The sequence below is a fragment of the Chiloscyllium plagiosum genome, chromosome 18 (genome assembly GCF_004010195.1).
Source record: "Chiloscyllium plagiosum isolate BGI_BamShark_2017 chromosome 18, ASM401019v2, whole genome shotgun sequence".
Taxonomy (NCBI): Eukaryota; Metazoa; Chordata; class Chondrichthyes; order Orectolobiformes; family Hemiscylliidae; genus Chiloscyllium; species Chiloscyllium plagiosum.
Window position 1 is genome coordinate 64703994 of NC_057727.1, and position 12660 is coordinate 64716653.

Below are 12660 nucleotides of genomic sequence, written 5' to 3' on the forward strand. Positions count from 1 at the left end.
ACTCCCCGACCCCAGGGAAAATACTTTGTCTATTTATCCTATTCATGCCCCTCATGATTTTGTAAACCTCTATAAGGTCATCCCTCAGCCTCCGAAGCTCCAGGGAAAACAGCCCAGCCTATTCAACCTCCCCCTATAGCTCAAATCCTCCAACTCTGGCAACATTCTTGTAAATCTTTTCTGAACTCCGATAGGAAGGAGACCAGAATTGCACGCAATATTCCAACAGTAGCCTAACCAATCTCCTGGTCAGCCGCAACATGACCTCCCAATTCCTGTACTCAATATTCTGACCAATAAAGGAAAGCATACCAAACGCCGCCTTCACTATCCTATCTACCTGCGACTCCACTTTCAAGGAGCTATGAATCTGCACTCCAAGGTCTCTTTGTTTAGCAACATTCCCTTACCACCAAGTGTATAAGTCCTGCTAAGATGTGCTTTCCCAAAATGCAGCACCTCACATTTATCTAAATTAAACTCCATTTGCCACTTCTGATCAAGATCCTGTTGTAATCTGAGGTAACCTTCTTTGCTGTCCACTTTTGGTGTCATCTGCAAACTTACTAACTGTACGTCTTATGCTCGCATCCAAATCATTTATATAAATGATGGAAAGTAGTGGATCCAGCACCAATCCTTGTGGCACTCCACTGGTCACAGGCCTCCTGTCTGAAAAACAACCCTCCACCAGCACCCTCTGTCTTCTACCTTTGAGCCAGTTCTGTATCCAAATGGCAAGTTCTCCCTGTATTCCATGAGATCTAACCTTGCTAACTAGTCTCCAATGGGGAATCTTGTCGAACGCTTTACTGAAATCCATATAGATCATATCTACCACTCTGCCCTCATCAATTCTCCTTATTACTTCTTCAAAAAAACTGAATTAAGTTTGTGAGACATGATTTCCCACTCACAAAGCCATGCTGACTATCCCTAATCAGTCCTTGCCTTTCCAAATACATGTACATCCTGTCCTTCAGGACTCCTTCCAACAACTTGTCCGCCATCAACGTCAGGCTCATTGGTTCCCTGGTTTGTCCTGACCATCTTTCATTTAAACAGTGACACCACGTTAGCCAACCTCCGGTCTTCCGGCACCTCACCTGTGACACCTGTGACTGCAATAATACTCCAGTATCAAAGTAATCCCTCAGTTGGGTGTAAACAGTAAGGATTGGATAAATGGGTGAAAGAATGTGAGTAGCGGAGGAATATCACATGCAGATTGACAGTGTAAAAAAGCACAGTTTCTTCATGAACATTCATGGTAAGGATTCTTGAAAGCATTTTTAAGATTATGTGTAGGGGGTGAATAATTGTAAGTAAAAACACCTCATTATATTTGACTAAATCATAAAAAAACTAATTTGGCTCATATGTCTGTGCTGTCTGTTTGAGCATTTTAACCTAGTGCCATACTCCTGCCTTTTCCACATAATGTTGCACATTGTTTCTATTTAAGTAAACATCATCCTCATAAGGCAATTATATTTTTCCTGTGATGTCTCTCGGTACTATCGGAGAGTGTGGTGGAACAGGTTCAGTTGTGGCCATCATTTTCTCCACCTCCAGCATGGTGCCACCACCAAACACATGTTCCCCTCCCCCCATTTTGCAGAGACCGTTCTCTCCGTAAGAGCCTGATCCATTCCTCCAATATTCCTTACACTTTCTCACACGTCCATCTCATTGCACCTTACCATTCAATCACCGAAGATATTATACTTCATAACTTGCCTCCTCTCTCCTCACTGTCCAAGGCCCCTACTCCTGGGCGAAACAACGTTTCACTTGAACTTCTTTCAATCTAGTCTACTATATTCACTACACGCATGCAGTTTCCTTTATATTGGCAAGATCAAATGCAAACTGAGTGACAATTTTGCAGAACACCTCCACTTTGTCCACATGACTCCAACCCTTCCAATTGCTTTGCCACTTCAATAAAACATATTTAATATTGTCATGCTAACACTTCTGCCCTGGACTTGCTGAAATTGTCCAACAAAGCACAAAACAAGTTTGAGGAACAAAACCCCATCTTCCAGTTATGTACTTTACAGCTCTAGGATTGGATATTACATTCCACAAGTTCAGGGCATGAATTCTGTTCTCCATTTTCCTTATATTCCCCCACCTCTATGTATTGTTGACTTTACTCAAAACAGAGCTGACCTAGTTTCTCATTTTCCTAGTTTCATTTACATCCATTTCACGTTCCTATCTTCCTTCACCAACACTGACAATCCCTTTGTCTTTAGCTCTGGCCACCTTCACAATCTGTTCCACTGTCAATCGTATAAAAAACACCGTTTTCCAGCCCCTTTCAGTTCTGAAGCATTAGACTCAAAATATTCACTCACGGCGGTGCCAGACCTGCTGTATTTCTGCAGAAATTTCTGTTTCCAGCTGAATTTCTCCAGCAATGTCTGTTTTTATTTCAGATCGCCAGCATTTGCAATTTTTTTTAGATATGTCATCTTACTGCCATTGAGATTGCAATACAGTGAGTATGTGCTGCCCCCTAATGGAGAGGCTTCTCTATCAAATTGAAAACTATCAAAAAACACATACAGAGACCACATACACACAACCATGAACACATATATACAAAGAAGAATACACATGCATATGCACACACTCACAAAGAAACATATATCAACAAACATACACACCCAAACATGCACAGAAAGACAAACACAAATACATACATTTATAGATATGTCTCTCTCATACATACACACACATGTACATGCAGAACACACACAGACACATAGACAGATAGGCACACATAAGAACATAAGAAATAGGGGCAGGAGTAGGCCATCTGGCCCTTCAAGCCTCCTCCTCCATTCAATAAGGTCATGGTTGATCTTTTCATGGCCTCAGCTCCATTTACCCACATTCTTACATGAAAACTAATATAGTCATCTATTAGCACAGAAACACACACAAAGAAAGACAGTCACATACACACATTCACTCACAAACACATAAATAGGCAGGTACAGACAGAATCAAATATATGGACACATGAGAAAAACATGGAATAACATACAGAAACACAAAGGACCCATTGTGTAGAGATAGTGTAGGAAATGGGGGAAGAAGAGGAGTCAGGAAAGGCTGTGCATCCTATGAATGTCACCTCGAGGAAACAAATCATTCTCAAGCAAAAGGAAGCAGCTGTCTATCTAAAGATGACACTGCTGGATGTAAAATGATGGAGCATACATTATGGAATGCTAAGTTAATTTAATTTTCTCTGAGACAACTCTATCTCTCCCAGTCCCCCTTTAGCCTCCTAATCTTATCCCAGCAGTCCCATCACTCCTAAACAAAATGGGGGCTGGCATCTGGTACACTCCCCTCTCTCCCTGACCATGCTCCCTTGTGCAGGCATCTTTCCTGAGCCTACTCCCAGTGCAGGCCTTCCTCCTCCCACATCCTGCACCCAGTCGCCCTCCCCCCAGCCTGCTCCTGGTGCAAGCCTTCCTTACATGCTACCTCTCCTCCCTTTTGTCCCATTCCCATCAGAGCCCAACCCCTGGTCTCAGCAACATATGCAGTGTTATCATCAATGCATACACAGATTACCTGCAGTCTGTCCTGTCATTTGAAACCAGAAGTATTAATGGGCATGAGTAACAAAATCAAAATGAAATGACAGAAATCCAAATATAACTTTGATAAAGCTGCCAAGGCATTGGAGAAATATGCATTGGAAAGTGCAAATGTTTAACATTCTTAATCAACTCACACAGAAACCTTGGTCCTGAATAGAATGGTTGTCACCTAAATGGCCATCATCAAAAAGTGTGGTGCTGGAAAAGCACAGCAGGTCAGGCAGCATCTGAAGAGCAGAAGAATCGACATTTCAGGCGTAAGTCCACATTCCTGATGAAGGGCTTATCAACTCTCCTGCTCCTCGGACGCTGCCTGACCTACTGTGCTTTTCCAGTATCACAATGTTTGACGCTGATCGCCAGCATCTGCAGTCTTCATTTCCTCCTCATCACCTCAAATAGACACAGTGAACGTGAAAGACTAGATATTATGTCACATCTGCGCTGCCTAAGTCCTAGTTGAGATAACACTGGATCAAGAACAAGTGATCTCACCAGCCTGCACAGAGTATCAAAGGACCATGAACTCCAGAGGTTCACTGTTCCCCAGTGACAGAAATGGATCAACGATAACAGTTACCACAAATAGCATTTTCAACAAAATGACACTGATGGAGAAGAATTATCACTCCAAGAATGTGCTGAAACCAGAAGAACAGCCAATGACAACACATAGAGTCATAGAGATGTACGACACGGAAACAGGCCCTTCGGTCCAACTCATCCATGCCAACCAGATATCTCAAACTAATCTAGTCCCATTTACCAGCACTTGGCACATATCCCTCTAAACCCTTCCTATTCATGTACCCATCCAGATACCTTTTAAATGTTGTAATTGTACCAGTCTCCACCACTGCCTCTGGCTCATTCCATATATGCACCACCCTTTGTGTGGAAAAGTTGCCCCTTAGGTCCCTGTTAAATATTTCCCCTTTCACCTTAAACCTATGCCCTCTAGTTCTGGAATCCCCCATCCCAGAGAAAATACCTTGACTATTTACCCTATCCATGCCCTTCATGATTTCATAGAGCTCTACAAACATCTATAAACTCCTCAGCCTCCGATGCTCCAGGGAAAACAGACCCAGCCTATTCAGCCACTCCCTATAGCTCAAACCCTGGCAACATCCTTGTAAATCCTTTTTGAATCCTTTCAAGTTTCACAACACCCTTCCTACAGGAGGAAGAACAGGAATGTACACAATATTCCAAAAGTGGCCTAACCAAAATGTCCTGTCAGTATGCTTGCCACTCGGAGACATGCACAGTTTAAAGACAATGTATACAATCCATTTTTAGAGACTGACCAAAGTTGAATACATTTATTGTTAATGACTAATCATTTTCTTTGTGACTACATATGTTGGATAACTTATATAACTTATAACTGCAAATGATAGTGCATGCGTTTTTTTTAATGAAAAAGGAGAAATGCAATTTTACCTGTAGTATTCTGGTTGACTTGACATAGTTATACAATGTTTACTTCTGCTGTAAGTGCCTTTGTGTGTAATCTGTGGCTGCCATTAAACAAACATCACTTGCCACACACTCTGTGTACTGACAGACTATGTCCTCAGACAACTCATACACTCTGTACCGACTGCCCATATACTAACAGGCTGCCTATCAAAGGTGTAAACTAACAGAATGTACCATCAACCCATTCAGCAACAGACAGCCTACAGACAGACAGCCTGTACACTAACTAAGCAACGATAAAGTTTTCTTGTGAAGTTGCTTCCACCAATTGGGACAATGAAGGGAAATCCAAATTTGATGAGCTGTCTGCCAGTGCTTCTGTATAAAGAAAGAAAAATCCTACATTTCAGCCGTGCTAATCAGGATATCCCAACCCCAATACACAAAATGTATTTTTTAATGTGTAAAGACTGTTGGCTGTACAGCAGAGCTCACTGTGAAACAGTGCTGGGCCAAATATATTGGGGCAGTAGATGTATTCATTCCCAAAAACCCAAAAATTGGTTTGGGAAAATTCAATCATGAAGGATGAAGGAGGGTAGGGGTAATGATTAAAATACACAGGTGAAGAGAGAGGAAGGCAAAAGTGGTTGCAGGAGAGGGGTGAATGAATGGACTGGACAGAAAGAGTGAGGTTGCAAGGACAGGGAGAGGCAGGCTGTAGTGGGAGAGAGAGAGAAAGAGAGGTTGAAAAGGAGCGGGAACTGCTTTAAATCTGCAAATTAGTACTTAGATAACCATAGAGTCATAGAGTCATAGAGATGTACAGCAATGAAACAGATGGCAGGTCATTCCATACATGCACCACCCTCTGCATGAAAAAGTTGTCCCTTAGATCCCTTTTAAATATTTCCCCTCTCACCCTAAACCTATGCCCTCTAGTTCTGGACTTCCCTGCACCAGGGAAAATACTTTGTCTATTTATCCTCTCCATGCCCCTCATGATCTTATTAACCTCTATAAGGTCAACCCTCAGCCTTCGATGCTCTAGGGAAAACAGCTCCAACCTATTTAGCCTCTCTGTGTACCTCAAATCCTCCAACTCTGGCAACATCGTTATAAATCTTTTCTGAACCCATTCATGTTTCATAACATCCTTCTGATAGGAGGGAGACCAGAATTGCACTCAATATTCCAAAAGTGGCCGAACCAATGCCCTGTACAGCTGCAACATGATCTCCCAACTCCTACACTCAATGCTCTGTTCAATAAAGGAAAGCATACCAAACACCTTTTTCTCTATCTATCTATCCGCAACTCCACCAGAAGCCAGGAAATTAATTACTGAGCTAATTAATTACTCACAAATGAATGTGGAGTTTCTAGCTTAATATAATATGTTCAAGAGCCACTTTATGGGGAAAGATGTTTGAAAATGTAGAAATATTATTGTAACAAACAGTGTCAGTTGTTGGAGTTAAATCTGAGGTTGAGAACTGAGATGCGGCAAAAAGGGTCATAGCTGCCTGGAATAAAACAACTAGTTTTAATATTAAATAGGGCTTGGAAAATGCTACAAACCACCAAAAGAAGAAGTAGAATGGAAAGCAGAGTCTTTACAATCCTGTCCTTAGATTCGCTATTGAACAGCTTATGTGCATTATCCAAGCAAACACGTCAGTTTGTGGGAAAACTGCAATGTAGTAGGCACCACGTTATGGATGTCAGGTGGTCATAAAAGATCCAACAGAAAAAGAAGAACCAGAGACAATCCCTGAGTCCTGTTTATCCTCCAATAAACATAATTTAAGCAAATTATCCTGGCACTATTACATTCCCGATTTGAGAAATTTCAAGGTTCAAATTGGCTGTAAAGTTTTCGACATTATTGCAATGATTACATTTCAAAAAAAAATTGACTTGTAAAACACTTTAGGATTTCCTGAAGTCATGAAAGGTGCTATGAAAATGCAAGTTTATTCTTTTTAATGTCATTATCGGCTAGTCAAGAGAATGGATATATCATCTGTTCACAAATAAGGCTCCGTTCAGTACTGCCTCATGCTAATTTCCTCTTTGAGGGAATGACTGGCCTCCAATTAAGCCCTTTCTCATTCTCCAATGAGGCAGAGGACTGAAATTCACTCACTATTGACTGGAAATTCATCTTCTCCATTCATAACACCATTCATTGATCTTTTTCTTCACTGCACAATAGTTCCCAAACACCATCCCCAATCCACATGTCCTGCCAGATTTGATTTTACATCCGTCAAACCCCTTGAGATGAACTCACAGTTTCTAGGATAAGAATCCTTGACTGTGTCGTCCATCGTAACCCAATCATCCTGTGTTGCTGCCCAATCTGCAGGCCTCGATATAATTGTGGCTTGTATGCAATATTAAATGAAAATGAAACTCAATCCTTAGCGATTACAAAATGCTCAGCACATTCTGTTGATCTCACTGACTCAGTCTCAGATCATTGGTGGCGTTTGGTACAGTTCTTTTTGATCTGGCAGCAACTGTTGTACATTTTGAATCACAGTGTTTCATGAAGCAAAAAGATCAAGCAGCCAACAATCTCCAGAAATTCATTTGCAACAATCTGAATCTACGTCATGTGTCAAAATTGTAAAATGTCCCAAGATGCATTGCAGGCATGTTATCAGACTACATTTGACCTGAGTCATATAGATCATAGAATAGGATCATAGAGTGATTACAGCAGGAGGCCATTTGGCCCATTGTTTACATGATGTTCTCACTTCCCTGCCTTTTCTCTGATTCTCTTCAGAAAATTATCTAATTCCCTTTTGAAAATGCTAATTCATCCTGCCTCCACTACACTCCCAGACAGTGCATTGATAGCCTTAACCATTCACTGTGTAAAAGCTATTTTCCACATTGTCCGGCCTTCTTTTGCCAATTATCTAAAAACAACGCCCTCTGCTTTTTAATCCTTCTTCCAATGGAAAACATTTCTCCCTACTTACTCTGTCCAGAGCCCTCATGATTTTGAACATCTCGAAAAAACCTTCTCTCAGCCTTCTTGAAAGATATATTTGGGAATATTCCATGCATATATCAATGTCTGTGAAGAAGCTATACAACCATAAGACATAGGAGTAGAAATAAAGCCTTCCCGGCATCCACTGTGCTCCATGGCAATGAATTCCACAGGCCCACCACTCTCTGGCTGAAGAAATGACTCCTCATTTCCATTCTAAATTAACCCCCTCCAATTCGAAGGCTGTGCCCATGGGTCCTAGTCTCCTCGCCTAACAGAAACAACTTCCCAGCGTCCACCCTTTCTAAGCCATGCATTATCTTGTAAGTTTCTATTAGATCTTCCCTCAACCTTCTAACCTCATACAGTCATAGAGATGTACAGCATGGAAACAGACCCTTCGGCCCAACCTGTCCATGCCGACCAGATATCTCAACCTAATTTAGTTCCACCTGCCAGTACCCTGCCCATATCCCTCCAAACCCTCCCTATTCATATACCCATCCAAATGCCTCTTAAATGTTGCAATATTTACCCTATCCATGCCCCTCATAATTTTGTAAACCTCTATAAGGTCACCCCTCAGCCTCCAACGCTCCAGGGAAAACAGCCCCAGCCTGTTCAGCCTCTCCCTATAGCTCAAATGCTCCAACCCTAGCAACAACCTTGTAAATCTTTTCTGAACCCTTCCAAGTTTCACAACGCCTTTCCAATAGGAAGGAGACCAGAATTGCACACAATATTCTAACAATGGCCTAGCCAATGTCCTGTACAGCTGCAACATGACCTCCCAACTCCTGCACTCAATACTCAGACCAATAAAAGAAAGCATACTATCCTACCAACCTGCGACTCTACTTTCAAGGAGCCATGAACCTGCACTCCAACATCTCTTTGTTCAGCAACACTCCCTAGGACCTTACCATTAAGTGTATAAGTCCTGCTAAGATTTGCTTTCCCAAAATGCAGAACCTCGCATTTATCTGAATTAAACTCCATCTGCCACTTCTCAGCTCATTGGCCCATCTGGTTAAGATCCTATTGTAATCTGAGGTAACCCTCTTCGCTGTCCACTACACCTCCAATTTTCGTGTCACCTGCAAACTTACTAACTGTATCTCTTATGCTCGCATCCAAATCATTTATGTAAATGACAAAAAGTAGAGGACCCAGCACCGATCCTTGTGGCACTCCACTAGTCACAGGCCTCCAGTCTGAAAAACAACCCTCCAACACCACCCTCTGTCTTCTACCTTTGAGCCAGTTCTCCCTGTATTCCATGAGATCTAACCTTGCTAATCAGTCTCCCATGGGGAACCTTGTCGAACGCCTTACTGAAGTCCATATAGATCACATCTACCGCTCTGCCCTCATCAATCCTCTTTGTTACTTCTTCAAAAAACTCAATCAAGTTTGTGAGACATGATCTCCCTTGCACAAAGCCATGTTGACCATCCTAATCAGTCCTTGCCTTTCCAAATACATGTACATCCTATCTCTCAGGATTCCCTCCAACAACTTGCCCACCACCGACATCAGACTCACTGATCTACAGTTCCCTGGCTTGTCCTTACCACTTTCTTAAACAGTGGCACCACGTTAGCCAACCTCCAGTCTTCCAGCACCTCACCTGTGATTATCGATGATACAAATATCTCATCAAGAAGCCCAGCAAATCGATGATACAAATATCTCATCAAGAAGCCCAGCAATCACTTCTCTAGCTTCCCACAGAGTTCTAGGTTACACCTGATCAAGTCCTGAAGATTTATCCACCTTTATGCGTCTCAAGAGATCCAGCACTTCCTCCTCTGTAATGTGGACATTTTGCAAGGTAATCCCAGGTCCTCAGCCGTTCATCATATGTTAAGCCTACCATTCCAGGGATTATCTGTGTGAATCTCCGCTGGACACCCTGCAGTGCCAGTACGTCCATCCTAAGGTGTGGGGCCCATATTTAGACGCAGTATTCTAAATGGGGCTAGAGCTTTATAAAGTCTCAGAGCACATCATTGCTTTTGTATTCCAACCCTCTTGAGATAAGTGACAACATTACATTTGCTTTCTTAATCACGGACTCAACTCGCAAGTTAACCTTTAAAGAATCCTGGACTAGCACTCCCAGATCCCTTTATACTTCTGCTTTATGAATTTTCTCACTGTTTAGAAAATAGTCCCTGCCTGCACTCTTTTTTCCAAAGTGCAAGACCTCACATTTGCTCACATTGAATTTCATCAGCCATTTCCTGGACCACTCTCCTAAATTGTCTAAATCTTTTTGCAGCCTCCCCACCTCTTCAGTACTACCTGCCTGTCCACCTAATTTCATATCATCAGCAAACTTTGCCAGAATGCCATTGGTCCCTTCATCCAAATCATTAGTATATAAAGTAAACAACTGCAGCCCCAACACTGACCCTGTGGGCCACCACTTGTCACTAGCTGCCATTCCAAAAAAGAACCTTTTATCCTAACTCTCTGCCTTCTGACAGAGGCAATCCTCAATCCATGCCAGTAGCTCACCTCAAACACCATGGGCCCTCACCTTACACAGCAGCCTCCTGTGAGGCACCTTATCAAAGGCCTTTTGGAAGTTTAGATAGAAATCATCCACTGGGTTTCCCTGGTCTAACCTACTTGTTACCTCTTCAAAGAATTCTAACTGGTTTGTCAGGCATGACCTCTCCTTACTAAATCCATGCTGACTTGTTCTAATCCGACTCTGCACTTCCAAGAATTTAGAAATCTCATTCGTAACAATGGATTCTAGAATTTTACCAACAACCACACAGACACAAGGTCTCAATTGGCGAGGGCGGGGGGGTGCATGGTGGTGGTGGTGGTGAAGGAGGAGGAGAGCAAAGGAAGCACAAGTTACTGCTACAGAATTGCCAGGTCCATTCTTTATCTATGTATCTACAGTTAATGTACACTACCAATTCTCAATGATATTTAAATAAAACCTCTCACCTTCTGTTATTTTTCTCTAACCTAGATGACAAAGGCCCCACATAGTATTTATAACCAGCTGCTTGGCCTCAGGATGTACATAAAGTATCTAGATCTGAGGACAACACATCTGAATCACTGCTTTACTACTGTAACAGAATAACACATTGTATACTACATGATATAATACCAGATAATAGTTTGATTGTGATGATTGGTTAACAACTAGTTTCAATTGGATTAATCTGCATTCAACTGGTAGAAGGTGAACTAGATGGATCTTGGTCTACTTTCATTTCACAATTCCTACATTTCAATGAAGAAGTTTAGAGAGAGGACTTTACAGTGTAGATTGGAAACTGAAAGTTCTGTGTGGCAAAATGGGGGCAGGGAGAAATATGCAAAATCTGAGCTCGTGTATCAGGAATGGAGGGCTGACAAAGGTTGCAGAGGGAGAAAGTGAGGACTGCAGATGCTGGAGATCAGAGTCAAAAGGTCAGGTGCTGGAAGAGCTGATCAGGCAGCATTCGAGGAGCAGGGGAGTTGACGTTTCAAGTATAAGTTCTTCATCAGGAATGTGATGAATGAATTCCGGATGAAGAGCTTATGCTTGAAATATCGACTCTCCTGCTCCTTGAAGATTGCAGAGGCAAGGCGAAGTGGAATTTGTGGAAAAAGAGATGGATATTGAAATTAATAGCATGCACCCATGGGTGTGCAGAACATTGTGCAGAATAGAAGATAAGTTTGAATTGAGCAGACCTGGAAAGAGGAGTTTGAATTGAGATAGGTGGTGATGCAAGCGTGGGTGAAGATTCTGGCAGTGCTGCAGATACTCTGAGGATAGAAACCGACAGACTTGGTATTAGGACAAATGTGACATTTGAAGCTCAGTTCCAATTTGAGTAAGACACTGTGGATGCATAATAATAGCAAGTTAATATTAAGGTAATAATAATATTAAATTAATTGAAGTTATTAACTTAATAACTGTTATTTGCCAGTTTGGATTTTAATTGCAAACCTCAATTAAATTTTCCACACATACTCCTGAGCACAAGGACTTATTATAAAACCCACATTCCACTGTGGTATCAGTGATATACTAAACAATGGCAATATATTTATTATTTAAGTGATTTGTTGCAGTCATGCTTGATACAGTATATTATTCATGCAATTCGTAGCATTTTTTGTCAAACAAGCCGTGTTCACAAACTGAACTGATAGTTATCAAATCTGGAAGGTGCCAAATTTTTTTTTTAGATTAGATTACTTACCAAATGTTCCATCAGAGCTGTTGAGCTGTTAGCTATCCCATCCTGGGGCTTCAGACTCTCAGTTAAACTGCAAACTTCCCTACTGTTCAAAGCCTGAAAAGTACAGCCTGTGACTCTTGTTCCATCTGTCAGGTAATTGTTTAGCTGCAGAATAATTATAGAACAAAAGGGTGAAATTATTGAACAACAACAACCCTCTATCAACATGCTTTAATTCACTGGAACCATAAACTTCCTAAATTAATATTTAAGGCATATGACTTATTAATTAATGAGACAGCAAATTGTTACTTATGGAACTCCACACCTTCATAGATCATTCTTTCTGCTGTAAGAGAGTATCATCTTGGTGCTTCATCAAAGAGCA

The 12660-nt window shown here is 41.6% G+C and overlaps 1 long non-coding RNA gene across 1 annotated transcript in view; it reads right to left on the reverse strand.

Moving 5' to 3' along the window:
• LOC122559143 overlaps positions 1-12431 on the reverse strand; it is a 57087-nt gene extending 44656 nt beyond the window's left edge. Inside the window, exons 1-2 of the long non-coding RNA XR_006314349.1 lie at positions 12294-12431; positions 11776-11850 (exon numbers count right to left, since the gene is read on the reverse strand). This is a non-coding gene — a long non-coding RNA (uncharacterized LOC122559143). The remainder of the gene's footprint in view (positions 1-11775; positions 11851-12293) is intronic.
• Between the last annotated feature and the right edge of the window lie 229 nt (positions 12432-12660).